The 20,891-nt window shown below is 41.1% G+C and overlaps 1 pseudogene; it reads left to right on the forward strand.

The window, feature by feature from the left end:
* The first annotated feature begins 16,377 nt into the window (after positions 1–16,377).
* On the forward strand, positions 16,378–17,052 carry LOC125106832 (nucleoside diphosphate kinase, mitochondrial-like; annotated as a pseudogene).
* Positions 17,053–20,891: the final 3,839 nt, after the last annotated feature.

Genomic DNA, 20,891 nt, shown 5'->3' on the forward strand with positions numbered 1-20,891 from the left:
AACCTTTCACTTCCACAGTCTTGTGAGCCCAGGAATCTTTCTGATGAACTGGTTTGAACTTTGGGAGCCTCCAAGAAGTAAATAACAGCAAATCCTGCTTCAAGTAAAGTCAGGGTGGGGTTAGGTCAGACTAGATGGCATGGAGCCCAAGAGGAAGTCAACAGTAATAGTGGCTTCTGGGTCACTAGATCCAATCTCCCTGAGATTGTTACTGAGTGGGAGGGATTTCTGTCAGATCACTTTTGTGATCGGTATATAAGAAATGTGTCAGCAGACCTAGAGTTGGTTAACTTCTTTGTGACCGGGATCATGTGTATCAAATGTGACATCACACTCTGAAGTAGTTTAGAGGCTCACCCAGCACCCTCATTTTACACAGGGAGCAAACGGAGGTCCAGGGAAGTCAAGGGACTTGCCCAATTACAATTAAATTGTCAAGCAATTAGCAAGACTGTTGATGGCAACAAGGGATTCTTCCCGAGTCCTCGTCCCTCCCACCGAGCTGGCGCAGACATATATGATGAGCTGTTGGAAGCAGCTCACCTGCAGGCTGCGGCAGCCAGATGACAGATGCCCAAACAGGAAACAGTGACCATAGCAACATTTCTAAATATATATCTGGAGGAGGCTCTGTGAGTCTTTGGTTAGAGAGGTCCGTTCAGAAAAGGATCTGTCCATACATGCTTAAAGAGGCAAACCACATGCCGTCTTCCCAAACGAAGGCAAGAGTTGAGAGCATGGGCAAGAAGTAGAGTCCCTTCCACTTCTAAGTGAACCTTGAGTCTTGAACGGGAGAAGGTGGCTTCCTTCAAAAGATGTTTGAATTGGAGCTCGTACTCAGCGATGCCAATAATCCACAGCAAATACCTAGTTCAAGGAAAGGGAATTAAGAGGGGCGTCCCTGCCTACCCTGGCCACTCACCGGGAGACACTGTCCCCACAAGAAGTGTGCTCCAGGTGAGAAAGATAGATCTCAGTCGTGACATGCCCTCCACATCATGGGTGTCCTTACCGGCACTAGTGTTCTCCAGTCTGCCCCTTCACTGCTGAGCTTCTCTGGCTGAGTTGTCTCTACCTTACCTTTCTCACCTTTTTTTTTTTTCCTTACTCTTTGCTGACAGCTGTGGGAAGACGACTTATTCCATTTTCCCTTACAAGTAGTAAATATATTACTTTAATTGGGGGGTTTCTCTATGGTGGGTATAGTTCTAAAGGCTTAATGTGCATTGATAGTCTTCACAACAACTCTGTAAAGTGGGTACTATGATTATCCCCATTTTACAGATGGGACACAAAAAGGTTATGGTTTTATATATCCTTTTTGTTCCAGGTGACTTAGAAGAAAGATAGTGCCACCACTGGCCTGTGAAAGATGACATCTATATCTATATCCATCTTAGAAGCTGCTATTGGTTCTCTAAACTTCTATGGATAGTTATTAAATTTCACCTACACACCGGGCTGACTTTGGGGGAAGTCTGGGTGCCTGTCTACTCTTGACACCTCAAATTGCTAAAGAATAAGGCCATAGCTTCACACAGTCTTCATGTTTACCCTCAGGGAGAATTCCTAGCCATTTAAAAACCTCAGCTAGAGGGCGCCTGGGTGGCTCAGTGGGTTAAGCTGCTGCCTTTGGCTCGGGTCATGATCTCAGGGTCCTGGGATCGAGTCCCGCATCCGGCTCTCTGCTCAGCGAGAAGCCTGCTTCCCTCTCTCTCTCTCTGCCTGCCTCTCCATCTACTTGTGATCTCTCTCTGTCAAATAAATAAATAAAATCTTTAAAAAAAAAAAAAAACCTCAGCTAGAATATTCTCCAGACCAAAAAAAAAAAACAAAACCCATAAATCATTTCCAAAACATATTCTAATTCATAGAAATGATGTGATATCAACAATATCATTTTCTCCTAGATTCTAATTAGTATCTTGGTGATATATTAGTCATTCTATATTCTGTCTGGTTGAAAAAGAAGTTCAGCCCCACTAGCTTCATGTTTAATATGCTTTTCATTCTCTTGGCTCTACCTGTTACATATTCGGGAGATCGGTAATAAATCAACTATGAATCTTTTTAGTCATGCTGCAGAAAAATAAAATCTGTAGTCATTTATAAGTCATCTCCACTCTAAGTTCAAAATCAAAAGATAAAGTGAGTTCAAAGCAGAACGGAAATAACATTGTACACTATCTTTTATATGAAGGGACTGACCCATATGAATCAATAATTTGATATTTCATTTATTTTGGGTTGCTCTCTAAACACTTCAGAGACCTAATATAATAGGGTGATTTCCTTAGCGTTAAGTGTTAAGAACTTCAGCTCATCAGTGCTGAAGCTCAAACTAAAACTGAAAGCCATTCAAGGAATAGTTTAAACCACCTTTACCACATCACGTATCACATGCACATGAGCGAAAGAGAAGTAGCCCAATCCAGCTTGATAAATGACAGAAAAACCGGTTCTTATGTAAGAAGCAATGCACACCTCACCCAGTTACATAATTAAGCATATTTGGCAGGAGAACGCTGACAAGACTGGGATACCCTGCTTGTTTGTAGGTGTTCCAACAGAAGCGGGGATGGGAACAGACATCAAGAGACACCAATTTCATATATTCAAAACCCTCGGAGCACGCTTCTAATGGACCGTGTCTGAATAAACAACCCCACCAGTTTGCATGGGCACTGTTTTAGCTCAGGCTGCTCTCATAAAAGACTATAGTCCGGCTGGCTTAAACAACATTTGCTTTCTCACAGTTCTGGAACCTGGAAGTCTGAGGACAGGGTGTCCGTATAGTCCAGTTCTGGCGAGGGTCCCTCCCCTGGCTTGTAGAAGGTCACCTTCCTATTGTGTGCTCACATGGCCTTTTCTGGGTGCCAAGTACATGGAGAAATAGACATCTGTCTCTTCCTCTTCTTACAAGGGCATCAATTCCATTATGGAGGTCCCATATTCATAACCTAATCAAAACCTAATCACCTTCCAAAAGTGCCCCATCTCCAAATATGATGATATCATGATGACATTGTGGGGGTTGGACCACAACTGACGAACTTGGGTGGGACACAAACATTCAGTCCTTAACAGGTGCCTGTACTAGGGAAGACCCTAATCTTCAAAATATCAAGCTCCTGTCTTTTTCCTTTTAAAACCAACCTTCAATAAGTGAATACTTCACTCATTGCCTCTTCTTCCTTGCCTACCGCATTTGATGGACTTACACTATCAACCAAAATACTAAAGGCTTCCTTCTCAGAGAGCAACTCTAAATGACCTTTCTCAGCCTTCTTGCTGCCTGATCCTTTTGCAGTACAGGACACTAAAGCCTACCTTCCCTTCTCAAACTCTCTCATCCACAAATTAAAAAAAAGAGTTTAGAAACAGACCAACTGGGGTTCAAATTTGGGTCCTAGACAATTAATTATTAGTTACCTAATTTCTAAATCTCAGTTTCCTTTCCCATGGATAAAAGTAAAAATACTTTTTGACTACCCTCAGGAGACTTGTGGGGCTTGTGGGGATTAAATGAAACAAGACAGTGAAGGCATCGACAACTAGGTCATCAGTAAGTTATTAGTTTCCTTCTCTCGACAGCCCTGTTCTTGCTCCTGAGTGCTGGTCCATAATTTCTACTTGCCTTTAGCACACTTCTACCCAGACATCCAACTCAATTTGTACAAACCCAAATTAACACACTCTTCTACTCCTGCCTACTCTCCCATAGCTGATTTGGGGCTAATAGAATCAGCTCTCTTCCCATCCCTAGTGCCAGAATGCCAAAGATCCTAAAATTAATTGGAGATGTAAGACCAAAGGATTTAGATTTAGAACAACTATGAGAAGTCCCTATTTGTGTCTATCAGCCACAGAAACATTCCAGTACCCAGACAAGCCCTATGAAAAGCATCCCTCTGAATGTTTTAAACCAGTGGTTTTCCAAGAGGGGTTCCCCAGGCCAGAAGCATCAGCATCACCTAAAAACTTGTTAGGAAGGTAAATTCTTGCCCCTCCTCAGATCTATAGAATCAGATACTCAGGATAAGACGCAGGATTTTCTAGATAACCAGGGTACAAATTAAAGTTGGGAATCTAGTGGTATAAACAACTCACTATCCTGGGCCTTAGAAGAAAACAGGTATTTAAATGGTGAAATAAATGAATATTTAAACATTACTGTACATTTAATTCAATTAGTATAAATCATCTATAATTGCATAACAATTTATAAAACAGACATCATCTTGGTCTATTTTATTCCATTATAAAAAGTTCAGAAATAATCTTGGTGTTACAAAAACTAAAAATATTTCCATTTCTTATCCATAAATGCAAATATTTAGAAAAAGACTGAAAAGATACTTAGCTTAATTCTGTGAGAAGAGTATTCTTAAGCAACTAAAGGTAACTTACAGAAACAGATTCCCACTTGAATCTGTTACACAACAATGAAATAAAACTAACTTTAGGAATGGAAAGGCTGAATTTGTTTTTACTTTAATTTGAAACATCTCCTCCCCATGATCTAAATAGCATGCAATATACATGATCAGTGACATTTCAGAGGCCAGGATATGCAGAGGAAAAACTTAGCTATTTTTTTTTTAACTTAGCCATTTAAATATACCATGTTAATTGCTGTCTTCAAAGATATTAGACTAAAATAATTGGTATATAAAAATGCCTTTTGAGACTCGGGAAATCTCAGATCTACTTTCCAAGAGTAGAACAAGGAAGCATTAACAAGACAGACTTAAATTGGAGAGCTGCAAGTTCCTACACAAGATAATAGATCATATAGCCAGTACCAAAGCACCATCACCACCCCAGGCAACACTGAAATATCTTGGTTTGGGGAGATGGTGCTGCTAACCCCAGAAACTGCCCACCGGTGACCAAAACCTGTGAATGACAGTCAGCAATGAAAGGCTTCAGAACAATGAAATCAAACAAAGAAACGTGGCCACCTATTGTTTATGAAGGCTTGTTTTCTCAAAGGATTGGCATCTAGCTAAAAATCAAACACCTAGAGAAGACTTTACCTTTTAAAGGTCATTCAATTATTTCCACACATGGGATTATAAAACACGCAGTGAAAGTAAATTAAGACCCATCAGTGCTGAAAAGGGGCCAGTTGTCTGCTACAACATACTCGCCTTCAATTCCTGCTGACTTCAAGTCACTGAGCAGTGAATGTATTTCAACAACATTTACTTACTGGTTATTTTAGCTGTCTAGCCTTTCTAGTTGCATGTATTTAGTCATTTAATTTTGTCTCGAGTATCAAACGGCCCCTTTCTCTTGTTTCTCCACGGTTCAGCAGAAAGCAGGCTGTATGTAGTTTTGGGAATCCCGGAAAGGAAGAACCACCGGCAGAATTTCTACCGCGCATGACCAGGGCACAGCCTCCGTCTCTAATAAGGCTGGTTTGCTCCCAGCTTCCCCGGTGTAGCCACTGTCGTTACATCACCGGAAATGCCCGGAAATCCTCGGAGTCTGGGCTGAAGGAAATTCTGGAAGTAAGGAGAAGAAAGCCTTTTACCGCACCTCAGCTTACCGTCCGAGTTTCATGCTCCAGGACTGATCACTCGGATGGCATCTATTTCTTTCAGGAGAAACTATAACCTCAACAAAGGTACGTGATTTGACCATATGTCCTTTAAAATGAAATCGGCCAAAAATCAATCTCCAGCCAGTGGTCGGCCTCTGTTACATCAGCACAGTGTAAGGACCATCCATTGCCCGGTGCGGGTCAGACGGCAGATCCTAGTTGTTTCTTTTCCTTTCATTTCCTTTTTTGTTTTTTTCTTTTCTTTTCTTAAAAATAGATTTATTTATTTATTTATTTATTTACTTATTTATATGAAAGAGTGAGTGAGCAGGGGGAGGGAGAGAGGGAGAGAGAGTTTTAAGGAAGCAGACTCCCTACTGATTGGGTACCCCAATGCAGGACTGGGTCCTAGGAGCCTGAGATCATGACCTGAGCCAAAATCAAGAGCGGGAGGCTTAACCTACTGAGCCACTCAAGCACTCCGTTAGCTGTTTGGTTTCAGTCTCACCATATCAAGCTTTCCAAAACTGTTAGGGTTTGAACTTATAGCGCAATCTACTATTTAGAAGTTTGAAATAGTCTGAGAGAATGTATGCCAAATTTTAGTAGTGGTTTCATCTGGCTAGTGGATTATAGATAGTTATTTCTTATATAACTGTATTTTATGATCTTTTTATAAGCCATTTTGGGTACAGTAAAAATTTTAAAAGAAGGTAGTCTCAAGAAGAAAATTATTCTCTTGACTTTGTATAGTCTGAAGATGGTTAATGCTGGAAATGGGGAAAGCTAGTTAATAATAGGAAAACAATGGGGGCCTAAACTAGGACAGTTGAAATGAAAAGATACTTAAGTGTCAATATTGACAGGAATAGTTGACATATTTGTATATAAAAATGGTAGTGAATGTTCAAAAGCGACCCTCAGTTTTTTGGCTTAAGAGAATAAGTGAATGGCTCTACTTTAACCCAGGTAGGGGAGGCGACTAGAGAGTGTGACAGGGAAGATGGTGAGTTCAATAGTGCACATGTGGAGTCTGAGATAGCCGGGGAATATTCAAGCAGAAATTACTGGTAACAAGTTGTATTGGGAGCCCAGGAGAAATGCTGAAGAATGGTTCAGGCTAGGAAGTTGTTGCTGAGGTTAGGACAACAGTCAGTGTTCTGGATGAGATCATTGGAGAGAGTGAGCACAAAGAGAACAGCAGCTGGGAAGCACTCGTGTTCAAGACGAGTGCCCAGGAGGGTTTTCCAAGAAGGAAAGAGCAATCCAGAAGAACGGGGCCACAGAAATGAAGGGAATGGTGGCAACCCCCCAGTGCCTGCTCACTTCCTGTGGGCTGGTCACTATGTTTAAACCGTGGTAGCTGTAACCATCTGGCATGGAGGATATCTCCACGCTCCTTTATAAAGAAGGAAATCTTACACCCAGAGGATAAGAAATTTCAAACCCAGGGCCACTCAAGCTGTAAAGGCAGAATCCAAACTGGACTTTCTGATTTTGAAGACTTTGCTCAGTGTCATGCTGCTCTATTAGAATGTATTGTAAATGATTCCTCAGCTGGCCTGTATCAAGATGGAATCTAGGCTTTTGCCACAGTCCTTCAACAATAGAACGGGTCTTCTGGTAGCTGGGTCTTCTTGGTACAGCTATAGCAACTACCTCAGGAGCCCTCTTGGATATCCAGCAATTTTCTCTAGATCTAAGACAATGCCTTGTTCTTCTTGGTTGGTACTCATACCCTGTAGATTGTGAAGTGTGTTGTATATTGTCCACGCAAATAACTGAGGGAGCTAGGTAACATTTACTGATACACACTCATATATCATAAGGCACACCTCTGATTTCCTCCAAAAAATTATTTTTTGAAGAAAGTAGCTTTACTTTCTCACTTAAAAAGTAAAACTAATTGAAAGATTAAATTATAAATAATAATTTTTGAGATCAATAATAACCTTTTAAACAAAGAAATAGGTAATATTTTGAGATACCAAGCAACTCCAGGATGTTCCATTTGAACAGAATAGAGGTAAATATTTGCCCATGGATTAACAAGAGAGGACCAGTTAGAAATCATACAATTCTGCAACATAAAACAACGAAGACATAGACATCGTAGATATTTTATGGAACATCGAAAAAAAAGGTAATAAAATATTATGGTGAAAGTAAAAAAAAAAAAAAATTCAAGGACCTGGGTGATCATACCTAGTTTGTTGGGCACTTACCAAATTTCTCTGTGATTGGCAGATTGAGATGAAAGAAAAAATTCTGAAGCCCTATTTCTCTTAAGACATAGTAAATTTTGGGTATGTGGGTGGTACAGTCAGTTAAGTGCCAACTCTTGGTTTTGGCTCAGGTCCTAATCTCAGGGTTGTGAGATTGAGCCCCACGGTAGAGCCCCACATGGTGCCCTGTGCTCAGCACGGAGTCTGTTTGAGACTCTCTCTCCCTGTGCTCCTCCCCTCCTCTGTAAAATAAATAAATAAATCTTAAAAAAAAATAAGGAGATAGTAAATTTCAAAATACAATACAATTGTACAGAAGTACAATAGCTGAATCCAAGATACTGTTAGTAATGGGATCATACTTCTCATCCAGAGATGTGTATTTTTGTTTCCTTCTTTTTTTTTTTTTAAAGATTTTTATTTATTTGAGAGAGAGAGCATAACCAGGGGGAGCAGCAGAGGGAGAGGAAGGAGACTCCTCGCTGAGCAGGGAGCTCAATGCAGGGCTCAATCCCAGGACCCTGAGATCATGACCTGAGCTGCCAGAGGTAGATGCTCTGAGCTACCCAGGTGTCCCTGTATTTTTGTTTCTTTAAATATTCCCTTCAATAAATTAATGTGATGTTTGGGACTTGCTATATAACAGAAATGGGGCAGGAGGTACAGGATAAGAGAGGAAGCAGGCTAGTCCCATGTGGATGCTTGTCAGCACTGGGTGATAGATACATATGGGCTCTGAAAAATTCCATCCTGAAAGATGGAATATGGCAATGGCATACCATTATGAATTAATATTAGGGGCGCCTGGGTGGATCAGTTGGTTAAGTGTCCAACTCTTGATTTTGGCTAAGGTTATGATCTCAGGGTCGTAGGATCAAGCCCCGGGTCAGGCCCCACATTGAGTGTGAAGTCTGCCTGAGATTCTTTCTCTCCCTCTGCTCTTCCCCACCACCCACACACTCTCTCTCAAAAAAGGGGAAAAAAAGAATTTTAATATAATTTGAGATGCAAACCTTAGCTTCTGAAAGCTGCAGAAAATCATTTTAGAAAAAGAAGCATTTGGGGCACCTGGGTGGCTCAGTGGGTTAAGCCTCTGCCTTGGTCTCAGGTCATGATCTCAGGGTTCTGGGATCGAGCACCGCGTCGGGCTCTCTGCTCAGCGGGGAGCCTGCTTCCCCCTCTTTCTCTCTACCTGCCTCTCTGTCTGCTTGTGATCTCTGTCAAAGAAAGGAAGGAAAAAGAAAGAAAGAAAGAAAGAAAGAAAGAAAGGAAGGAAGAAAGAAAGAGAGAGAGAGAGAAGCATTTGAAAACCTGATGGGGGCGCCTGGGTGGCTCAGTGGGTTAAAGCCGCTGCCTTTGGCTCCGGTCATGGTCCCAGGGTCCTGGGATCGAGCCCCACGTCGGGCTCTCTGCTCAGCAGGGAGCCTGCTTCCTCCTCTCTCTCTCTGCCTGCCTCTCTGCCTACTTGTGATCTCTGTCTGTAAAATGAATAAATAAAATCTTTAAAAAAAAAAGAAAATGAAAACCTGATGAAATGTGTATACAATAAAAAACACAGTGCAGCCATTTTTTTAGAGGGCTCTCCAGAATCCTGCAGCCCCGCCAGAGATGCCCCTTGGACTCTGGTCCCAAAATTGCCATGAACTCCAGTCAAGATCCAGTTCTGGTAAGCCAGTCTTTTTATTTTAGAATAAAACACTGCTTTCTGGGAGACCTTTGGTCCAATCCCCCTGTATGAGCCTAGGGATCCTGATATTCACCAGACAGTTTTATCCCCGCTCTCTCTTAGGGGGAAAAAATGGGATTAACAGACTATAACTACTCTTAAGCAACTTACCACAAGGCTCTGCAAGCCGTTTCCCAAAAGACAAATATTGCAGCAAGGGAAGAATATGTTATGTTTGCGAAATGCCTGTAAGAATTTTTCTGTCACATAAAATGTGTGCACCTTTGCCAATTAGGATAGTTACTAGAGAAAATCTGCCCAGCGGACATGCCTCCAAAGGGAAGAGAGCCATGGCTGGATGTCTTCTCGACAACATCTTCTATTCTATTCTAGAGGAGGTGTTAAGGGGTAGAACACTGTTGCTCTTTGGAATAGAAATGCACTCAGGGTCATAGAGCCCAGCTGTGTGTTGCAGGCAAATTCCTTGTATCCGCTTTTGCCCAAATAAATAAGAATTCGGGATTGTTCCAAGATTTTATGAAGAAATATCTCATTTGTCGATGCCCCCAAACCAATGAGAGTAATATCTAGATATTGCTTAATGTGGTTTTGGGTAGAAAACAAAGGGGACAGTAGAAATACCCTTTGACTAATCATTGACTTTTGGCACCCTAACAGTTCCACTGCTCGCTAACCCTAGAGAATCAGAAGTATGCTTTTGGCAAGGCCCCAAAGCAAATACCTTTTAAGGTCAGTCTACTCTGCAAAAGCTTGCACATAATCAATGCATGTTCCATGCACTGATCTGAATCCTACATGCTCTGTTTCCTGAACTGGGCAAGTTAAATGAAAATAGAAGCCAAAATATAGTGACTTGCCAAATACCATGGAATTGCATCATATACAAATTAATTTATGAGACTGTATCAAGGGAATTGAACCTTAAGCCTTGGCGATGTGGTAAAAATGGGAGGAGGAGGACAAAAAAGCAGATGGGTGATGAAGAGAAGGAGGAGGGGAAGGAGAGTAGAGGAGAAGGGCAAGGAAAGGATTTAAGTAGTTCAGGTGATCACTGCCAGAGCCTGCATGAGTGTGTGCAGGGGAGGTCAAATGGCAACTAAGGAGTGAGAACTTGCCCAATCTGAGACAATATCCTGGCCAGCAGGACAACAGGGATTCACAGATAGCTTATCCAAGAGCTTAGTTTTCTAAAAGTAACTTACACTAAGTGTTGCCATTAGAACATGCAAAACACCTCACTACTGAAATTAAACTAGGTGGCAGAACCTGGCACTACTTCATGAATTGTACCACTCAATGCCAAGAATATATGCCTATTTTTAAATTATTAGGGATCTTTTTGCCATAAAATGATAGATAATCAACAAATTTAAAATACCCCTCAGTGTGTATACCATATTTAAAAGGCAACTTCTCCTGAAATTACCATCATACAGACAAATGCAAAGTTTGGAATGCCGAAGGGTCAAGAAACAAATTCCTTTTGTGTGTGAAACACACAGGTCCCAAATTAAAGCATACTGGGAAGTCTTCATTGGTCCTTTGTTTTGTCTTGAGTTATTAGGAGGAGGGAGACAAAAAGCTGGTTTTAAGGTCTATTTTCTCTCTATCCTGATTAACATGTGATGTCTTAGTTGAAGCCAACAGTGGTATTTTAAGGAACCAGTGGCACATCTAGTATACCTAGTATATTACCCATATTAGACAATCAGAGTGGACCAGGGTTTGTTTGGGGTTTTTCTCACCTCAATCTTTTTTTAAGATTTCAATTACTTATTTGAGAGAGAGAGAGCATGAGTCAGGGTAAGAGACAGAGACAGAGAGAGAAGCCGACTCCCCACTGAGCAGGAAATCCAATGTAGGACACCACCCCAAGACCCTGAGATCATGACCTGAGCTGAAGACAGCCGCTTAACTGAACCACTCAGAGCCCCAAAGAGTATCAGTTTTAACATCCCCTTCTTCTATATGCCAAAAAGCAGCAATCATGCAATAATCGGTAATAATCACTATTTTCTTGATTTGTTCTTTAGTTGTAAAACAGATAATTTATGATTAAATTTAACATTTCAGTTTTAAAGATATTACTCACATTAACAAACTATTCCATGTATGACCTGAAACTTGTGCCTACCAAACAAAAAATAATGCACCTTGCAATTCTTGCTCTTTTCCACAATTTCAGGATTTTAATGCAAGTAGAAACCCCAAGCGGTCACAGAGAATGACAAATCGGAAGTAAGTCATTTTTTGTCCTCATAATGCCTGTGCTATCACTTTATTTTAAGCCTACTGTCAGATGAAGGAGTATGGGATACCACAGGGCTTGGAAAAGGCCATTCAGGCTAGCTCCAGAGAGGCCAAACCTCCGCAAGTGTATTCTGTGAATAAAAACACAGAGAGCGCCCATTGAATAACCGGAAGTTCTCTAAATTAACTTCCAGGTATAATGCAATGGTGATTCAAGGACACCTAATGAAAATGCGCTCATATGAAGCTCACGCCACAGAAACTCAACAAGTACCACAGCAGTTATTCAGAACTGATTTTTTTTAGGAACGGTGCATTTTATTATTAATATTATTTAGAACTGCCAGCACGTGATGATTTTTTAAAAATTCCCATTGATTTTTGGTTGGTTTGATCACTGTTTTTGAATTCTCTGCATCAGTGCATTCCTTTATTGACTGCGTCTGGGGCTGACCAGCCTCACCTTCTCTTCCTTGGTCCACCACTCAGAGGACTACTCTGTATCTAAAAACTTAACTTCTTTCACAACATACTAGGTAAATTTTATGGTAATTCATAAGGCGAATATGAGGTACTAATGCCTGCTTGCTTTCTTTTTAAGATTTTATTTATTTATTTGACAGAGAGAGACAATGAGAGAGGGAACACAAGCAGGGGGAGTGGGAGAGGGAGAAGCAGTCTTCCCGCTGAGCAGGGAGCCTAATGCAGAACTCGAGTCCAGGACCCTGGGATCATGACCTGAGCTGGAGGCAGACGCCTGACTGAGCCACCCAGGTACCCCCATTCTTTTTCTTTCTCTTCTTCTTTTTTAAAAGATTATTTTATTCTGCCATCTCCTAAGACAATCAGGAGTTGAGGTGATAGGTAAGAACCAGGAGAAAGATAGATTTTTGCCCTCCACTGTGGACCCATGACATTAAAAAGGCTTTGGAGAGAACCACAAAGGACACTGTTCCCCTCATCCCAACTGAGAGATATTTAGGGAAAGAGGGAATAAATAGCCCCGATGAGAGAAGCTCTTGGTAGAGCCAAGAAAGTGAAGAAAACAATCCAAGATAGTTGGAGGCCAAAGGGCATGTGTTGATCATAGAACGGGAGCTCTGGACGGCACAGGGAAGGATGGCAGGCTCATGGAAGGGCAGCTGGAGGAGGAAGCTGTTTGGGGCAATGAAGGCTGATGGGAAGGAACTGACAGAGATCGGGGATCCAGGAGCTACATCCCAGGCTAAGGCCAATGGGAAGAGGCTGTGAAGGCCATGGGTATATGCCCAACAGAGGGCCCCTACCAGAGGGACTTCTTAGACCCACCTGGAAGAATGCCCTAGTGAGGTCTTGAATAGCAGGTTCCTTTTTCTGAGCTGGCTGATGTAGACAACCCCACAGAGGGGGCAGGTCTAGAAACCTGGAAGCAAGAATGAATTAGCAGGAGCCCTGACTGAGGAGGCTCTTCACCTGCCTTGGGCCTCATTTTTTTTTACCCTGTGTTTCTCCAAAGACCAATCCTGATCTGAATGGACACATTTTTTCCTAAGATATATAAATACCAATCAAGCTGCTTTATTCTGGGGTAGGGTCTAATGGGTTCCAAACCACGGTGCATTACAGACTTGCCTAAGGAAACTGAAAATACAGAAAGGCACTGACCCCAGCCCAAACCTACTGATAAAGAATAGAATCTTAGCAGGATAATTGTAGGAATCGGAATTGAAAGCCACTCACCTGCCTCCCCTTCCAGACCCCAATAATTGTGATACTTGGGCCAAGAACCAAAGTTTGGTAATAGTTGACAAGATGTCAGTGAATCTCTTTGAGGAGACATTTATTTGCGGGGGGGCGCAAGCCCCTTTCCCTCACCACAGGTATCAGAATTACCCTGGACTCCTAAATATGCAGATTCTTCATTCCTACTCAGGACTTTAAGGGTGGAGTGCCTAGGGGACCAGAGCACCCAAACCCTGAGAACAATTGCTTTAAGGTGGCATTTTCTAAACTGAGAGAAATTAAAGGAATTCTGGAACATTTGCTAAGCATACAAACTCCACATCCCCCTCTCTTTAGGCCAGTTGAAATAGAGTCTTCAGTGAGGGGCCCAGAAATCTTTGAATTCAACAAGTCCCTCCACGTGGTTTTTTATCACTAGGCAAATTAGGAAACACTGGAGACAATAATTCACATTCACTGAATGCACACTATGTTCAGGGTTCCTCCGTCTTTGCTCATTTACTTTGCTCATTTTGCTATATTGGAATTCTCAGTATTTAAGCTATTTTGTTCATTGCCAAGTAGTCATTTACTTTGCTCATTTCCCAACAGCAACTATCTATAGGGCTGTCGTTCCCTCACAGACCACCTGCCCCTCTTCACCACCCCGCAATGGGTGGATTTTTCCACTTGAATCTCAGGGCAGTCTCATTCCACATACCCACAGCCCCTTAGCCTAAATTCTGAGTTCTCTCAGGCCTGGAGATGAAGCCCAATTTCCAGATCTCTCTATTTTACAAAGCACTCCATAAGCTTCATTGCAGAAGAGAGGAGCCCCGTGTGTATCATTGCTTCTAAGAAATTGGAGTCATTCTGCTTTTTGTCCCAGTGCATTTGGCAGCATAAGAGTCTACCTTGATTTTGAAGATGCAGAGACAAGAGTTGGCAGAAAACCTGCTCTGAAAGCAGAGACCTTTTGAGTTACTCTGGCTGCGAGTCAGAGTCCTGCAGAAATTGAACCAGAAAAGGAACACAGAAAGATCATCTGGTTTGGCTGGCCCTGCGAGCCCGGATGCCGGCCAGGGAAGAGAATTTCAGTGCAGAAAAGAAAGGTAATAGATATTTCCAGTTTCCTGTCACACCCTTCTCCCACATGCTTATCCACATTCTGATCAGCCTTCTGAGACTAATAGTTTCCAGCTTTACTAAAAGCCTACACTCATCTTTCCCTTTCTAATTCCTTTTACACTTGCCTGTACTGCACAATTTGTACATTTTAGGCTTCTCTAGTCTCTGATTATTCAATAGCATGAAAGCTAACACTCCCATTCATCTCAAACCTTGAGACAATTACAACAAATGGATATGCTAACGGTTTTCTTATCTTTTCTTATCAATGGTTATCCTAACTCCTTCAACATGAGGATGCTGGATTTGTTTTGTTTTGTTTGCTCTGAATTCAATATTTCTTTCTTGAATCTCAAAATGTACATTAAGTACATATTACTGTTCACAGTTTTCCTTTTTACTTAAAAAAAAAATCCATTCAGGTTTTTGTTATTTAATCCTAGCAAACTGGAAGGAAAAAACAAAAACAAAACCTCCATTTTTTTTTCCTTCAGAATAAAACTAAAAAAGATGATGAGGTTTGTAATTTGCCTGAAATCATGCAGTTGGTAGGAGCAGGAAGCAGGATTCAGAGCTATGGCTGACTTCAAAGTCTATGCTCTTTCTGCCATCTTGGAATTCTCAGAGTTCAAGGTATTTTGTTCGTTGCTTTTGCATGCTTATCTGTTATATCCTCAAATAGATGAAAAAAATGTATTCACAGAAAATGCAGTGCCTCCCTGGACTGGTGTCGTCCTAAAACAGTCAGTAGGAATAACACATAAAAAGAAGTGATGGCTTCTCTCCCCAGCCAGACCAACCTCACTAAATCATTTCCTGAAAGCTTCCAGTCAAAAATCTCCTCAACCAAATTGACCTTTCAGGATGTATATGAGAATCACAAATCATTTGGTGACATGGCCCAAATATTGGACTGCTGCTTAGACAATCTCAGCGTCACTTGTTGGCCTTCCCATACCCTGTGCGACCTCCTTGCACACTACGTCTCCACTCAGTAGAAAATTCACTTCACCGGTAGAGCAACTGTGTTCTCACCAATGATCATCCTGGATTATTCAACAGGGAGAAAACTTTACCTTTCTCTCTGCATTGAAAACCACTCCCCTGGAACTTTAGAAAGTTCTGTCAGGACATCATTTGAAAATATTTAGTGGTCTGTTCTGTTCTGTTTTGCAAGCCCTGTCATACAGTTCTGTTCAGACCCTTAACTGTAGAATGGAGGAGATGGCATGATTTGTAGATCTTTTTCCAAAACTTCAGGTTGAAGAATCAAGAAGACAGGCAAGATCATCTTTCATCTAAGAAAGGAAAGTCTAGGTATTAAGTAGAGTTTAAATTCTCTGTTTGCTCAACTACCAGTTTCTAGACTATACAACCTGAGGCTGCCAGCTTCTCTCCATTGCCCTTGACTCATCCCCAATTTATGCTGCCATCCTTTCTCGCCTTGACTATTGCCATAAACCCTGAACTCTTGCCTTACCGTGGTTTATTCTCTACTCAGCACAGAGATATTTTTAGACAGTAAATCAAATTTTTTTTTGTTTACTCTCCTGTTTAAAACCCTTCAATTTCTTTCCAAGTTGCTTAGAATTAAAGCCCAAACTCCTTGCTGTTGCCTATAAGACACTACAAGTCCTGCCCCCCGCACCTCCAGCCTCATCTCCTACTTCATTACATAAATATCTGTTGAATAAATGAATACTTCTCTTAAATTTTCAGGTATATGCCAACTTCACCACAATCATAGTGCTAGAATATAACAAATTTGCAACTAATTGGTAAATGTTACAGGCAAACATGTCTATTACCAAAAAATGTTCAGAGCCAGTAGGAGGGTCATGGGTAGCTTCTTGGGGTATGCCTCACTGCCTGGGCTGCTGAGCAGTTCATGGGGTCCCCAGCACCTGGCCAAGCCTGCTCTTGGATCCCAGCTCAGGAGGGCCCTCCTGGACCCAGGAATGGACCCTTGTCGTGAAGCCAGATGGGGTGCACTGGTGACTCCTGTGGATGTGATCCCAAGCTTTGAGAGAAGGGACTTCAGGCTGATAGAAATGAAGATGTCGCAGACACAGAGAACATCCTTGATGAGCACCACCATGACCTGAAGAGGAAGACCTTCTACCCAGTCTCATCAGCTACATGAGCTCTGGCCCCATGGTGGCCATGGTCTAGAAAGGCCCCAACATGGTCTACGCCTCAAGGGCCATGATGGAGCCCCAGCTCAGCTGAGGCTGCCCCAGCACCATCAGGGAAGACTTCAGCATCCACATCAGCAGAACGTCACCTATGCCAGTGACTCCATGGAGGGGGCCCAGAGGAAGACCAACTATGGTTCCAGTGAGCTGGTGAACTAGGCAGATGAAGGCCACCAGAGCAACATCTGCAGCTGCCTCAGCAGCCACCCAAGATCAACTACCTATGTCCAAGAACTTGAGCCCACTCCTATGGTCTGCCCATCTGTCCCAGACCACTTTGCTGTCTACTTTCTGCCCCACCCCAGGTCAGAGGGTTGAGCAGCCCATTTTCTGTGCCTTTTAGTATCCTAAGTCAACAAGAGATTGGACCAAAGCATTTCTGGAGCAAAGTGCCAGACAGTCTTTGGGATGTCTCCCAAAGTATGTAGTGTAACCTCCCGTTCCCCAGAGAGAGAGACATTAAAATTCATGTATTGTTGGGGGGCGGTTGCTTATTACAGTTTCTGCCATCTCTGAGGTCGGGATGAGGACTTTATGTGAAGTTGTAAGAATTTGAGAGTAGAAATAAAGCTAAACCTCCCATAAAAAGAAAAAGAAAAAAAAATTCAGCTCCACGCCGACCCTACCCTCATAGGTATTTGTGAAAAACTCTTACTGTTTCCTGTTTAATTGACTGACAACTAAGAAGACAAAATCTTACAATATATCCATAATATGTTAGCCAAAGAGTCTATTCTATAGGGGCACCCTATTTGTGCTAAGGACCATCAGTTGCTTGATACCTATTGGTTAAAATCAATCAAGTAGTAGTAGCTGTTCTGGTAATGACAGATTTGATTGTTAACTGGTCATTGTAATCAATTAGAGGGTCTTTAAAATTCATACAAAAGGTATTTTTTAAAGACTCTGCTTTTGGAATTTAAGTAAACAACCATCGTTTATCATTTTTCAAAGCTTACTGCCCTTTTGTTCTACTAAAAACACCTAATGAGCTCAATAGCCGGGAATTAGTGAAATTTAAAGATGGGGAAGAGAAATGTCAGCACAGGCGTGACCTGTGACTAGCTAACAAACAATGCTCAATTAGTGGATTTCACGTGAGTGATGGGTGGGTTTATTAATATGCTGCTTCTATTCTGGGAGTCCTCATTAGAAGACACCACTTCATCCTCAGCATGTCAAACTTGCTTCCAATGGATGAATTATCATGATACAAAAATAGACTGCAGATAAAGCCCTCAATTTCACTTGGGCAAATCCACGAATAAAGTAACCCAGATTGTTACTTAAACTTACATTTAGAAAGGTAAGAGATTTCAAGTAAAAATATAAAATTAGCTGGAAAACATGGACTATTACTCTAGATGATGGTTTTCTTACCTGTCACTTAACAAATATTTATTTACACTGGTTAGGTAGGTAAAAGAGCTATCTAACAGTAGACTCTTCAAATCATGCTTAATGGCTCAAACTGAGTACTTACTTAAATAGCCAGGGATAGATTTTCATGACCCAATAAGAGGTATGGTCCATAATGTCTGTCCTTCATCCCATTTTGTTTACTAGAGTCACCCAAGTCTCACGATAGCCCATTCCGCTTGGAAATCCACTTTAACGGGGCACCTGGGTGGCCCAGTCCTTAAGCATCTGCCTTCAGCTCAGGTCATGATCCCAAGGTCCTAGGATTGAGCCCCACATTGGGCTTCCTGCTCAGCAGGAAGCCTGCTTCTCCCTTTCCCACTCGTCCTGCTTGTGTTCCCTCTCTCTGTGTCTCTCTCAAATAAATAAGTAAAATCTTTAAAAAAAAGAAAGAAAAGAAAAGAAAATCCACTTTCACATATGTTATAAACCAACTAGGTTATCTCCCAGAGGCAAATGAAAAAACATGCAGAGTCATATTTCCCAGAGATCTTTAATCTAGACTAAAACTAAATCCAAAGGCTTAAGTATTTTAACATAATTGGAAAGGATCATTTCGTTCCTTACTTTCAAAATATGATTTTATATTTAGATCTGAATGACTCAAGTGTGCAGAATCAGCAAACACATGCAGAACACTAAGATAAATTTACACTAACAGGTTTTATTATATTAACTGAAAGTCGTAAGAGCTTCACATGCTCTAATAAGCCCAGGGAATGCACGAGAGCTAACAATGCCAAGAACAAATTAAAAAGAAAGTTCAGATGTCAGACTGAGTTCAAAGACATCTTTGGAAATGGTTTATTTTCAAGCTGAAAATTTTCTAACAGACTTGAAAATAAATCTTACTATTATTTAAAGAGAATTTGTAAAAATAATTATTAGCATAAGGAAAGGTCTTGGTTTAAAAAAAAAGCTAAAGCCTAATGCTAACTCTTTTTTAAAAAATCAAATGAAGAGATAAAAAGATGGAATATATTCTATAGGCCATAAGACCTTGGGCACAAATTAAGCATTCTTAAAAACTGAAGCATTAACAGCTCAATAATACTCTGATCTACGGGTAAATTGCTCCAAAGTATTTCCTTTCCCTCACAGGGCCACAACACAACTTGGGCATAAAGGAGAAAGCTGTGTCAGAAACTTCCATCACACTACAATTTCTCCTCCTCCAAAATCCATTCTGCATTATGTATAAATATTAATACGATGAAATGTGTAAAAAAAAAAAACTTAATCAGGTATACAGAATGAATCAAGAGAATGTTTTCTTCCCAAAATCAGTTTAGTGAATTTGAAAAACCAAGCAGGAATAAACTATTGGTACCTAAAGGAGCTGTGCGCTGGCTCCCACTTTTTCCTCAACCAATGTATTTAACATAACTCTGTATTTTAAATTAACATTCATTTATGTTTTTAAACTAAGCTTACGGTTTAAAATGTCTTAATTTAAATTGTTGCAAAGAATTTTTAAAAAGATTTTCTTTATTTATTTGACAGAGCGAGCGCGAGCACAAGCAGGGGGAGCAGCAGGCAGAGGGAGAGGGAACAGACACCCTGCTGAGCAGGAAGGCAGATGTGGTTCCTGATACTGCACTTGATCCCAGGACACTGGGACCATGACCTGAACTGAAGGTAGACACTTAACCAACTTGGCCACCCAGGCACCCCTGCAAAGAATTTTTTACTAAGAATTATCCCAAAGCCAAAGAAAATAACCCCCACTGTGAAAGAGGGATTTAGTCACTGTTGCTATTCATTATTTTTTCACTTAATACTCACCAGCCTACTTACGTTTTCCTCATGTTTTATAGAAAAACATGTATAAGGTATATTTCATTTGACAAAATCCATATATATATATATCTCACAATACATTCCCCCCCAATAACCTAGAAGTATTCAGCGACTTGGCCAGAAAACTTCTATGTAGTCCAGTCCTTACTTATTACTAATCCAAAAAAACATTGTGAGATCTGGCTCACTCTTGAATGTTAAGGTCCATCTTGCATTAATTAGTACTGATTTAACTGCAAGCATCACAATGAAAGAAATGTATCCCTGAAAGCTGGAGCATTCCACCACCCCGAAATAAGTTTGAACTTTATAAAGCATCTTCATGCTTTATTGTTATTCTAATCTCAACCTGGGAATTTCATATTCCTTAAAAAAGATAATCTATTGATGGCCGGTGGTATGCTCATTAACAACAGCTCTGTAGAAAAGAAGGAGGAGGAGACAAGGGCTCTGATTTGTAGCTCTACCAAATGCCACGGTGTAAATACTCCAACTGTGGCTGATTTCCAGCTGCCAATGACATGTCGACAAATGCAGAATTGCAAAGAGATGCATGGGATTTCCACTCTACAGATGCAATTGACCTAAATAAACTCAAGAACATATATACTAGCAAAATGAACTAAATTAGTTAAGAAGTAACAACTTGAGTATTTAACACTTTTGTTTTTAACCCAAGTTACTGAAGTTTATCTAATGTGATTCTTTAATGATGGCTACTTAACAACCACCTCCCCAAATTCCTAGAAATCGACTGAGCAGCCAGTAAGGTTGGACTCCAGTGCACCTCTGTTATTTTGGTAACCTCTTTCCTTGGGTCTGTTTTATGTCCTTTTTCTAATCTCTTAAGTAGAATACTCACTTTAGGTCTTGTTGTTGTCTTTTTTTTGTTTATCAAGACCATTAAGGAATTTAATTGCAAGAACGGTTTTGGCAGT

This window comes from Lutra lutra, chromosome 8, assembly GCF_902655055.1.
Source record: "Lutra lutra chromosome 8, mLutLut1.2, whole genome shotgun sequence".
Taxonomy (NCBI): domain Eukaryota; kingdom Metazoa; phylum Chordata; class Mammalia; order Carnivora; family Mustelidae; genus Lutra; species Lutra lutra.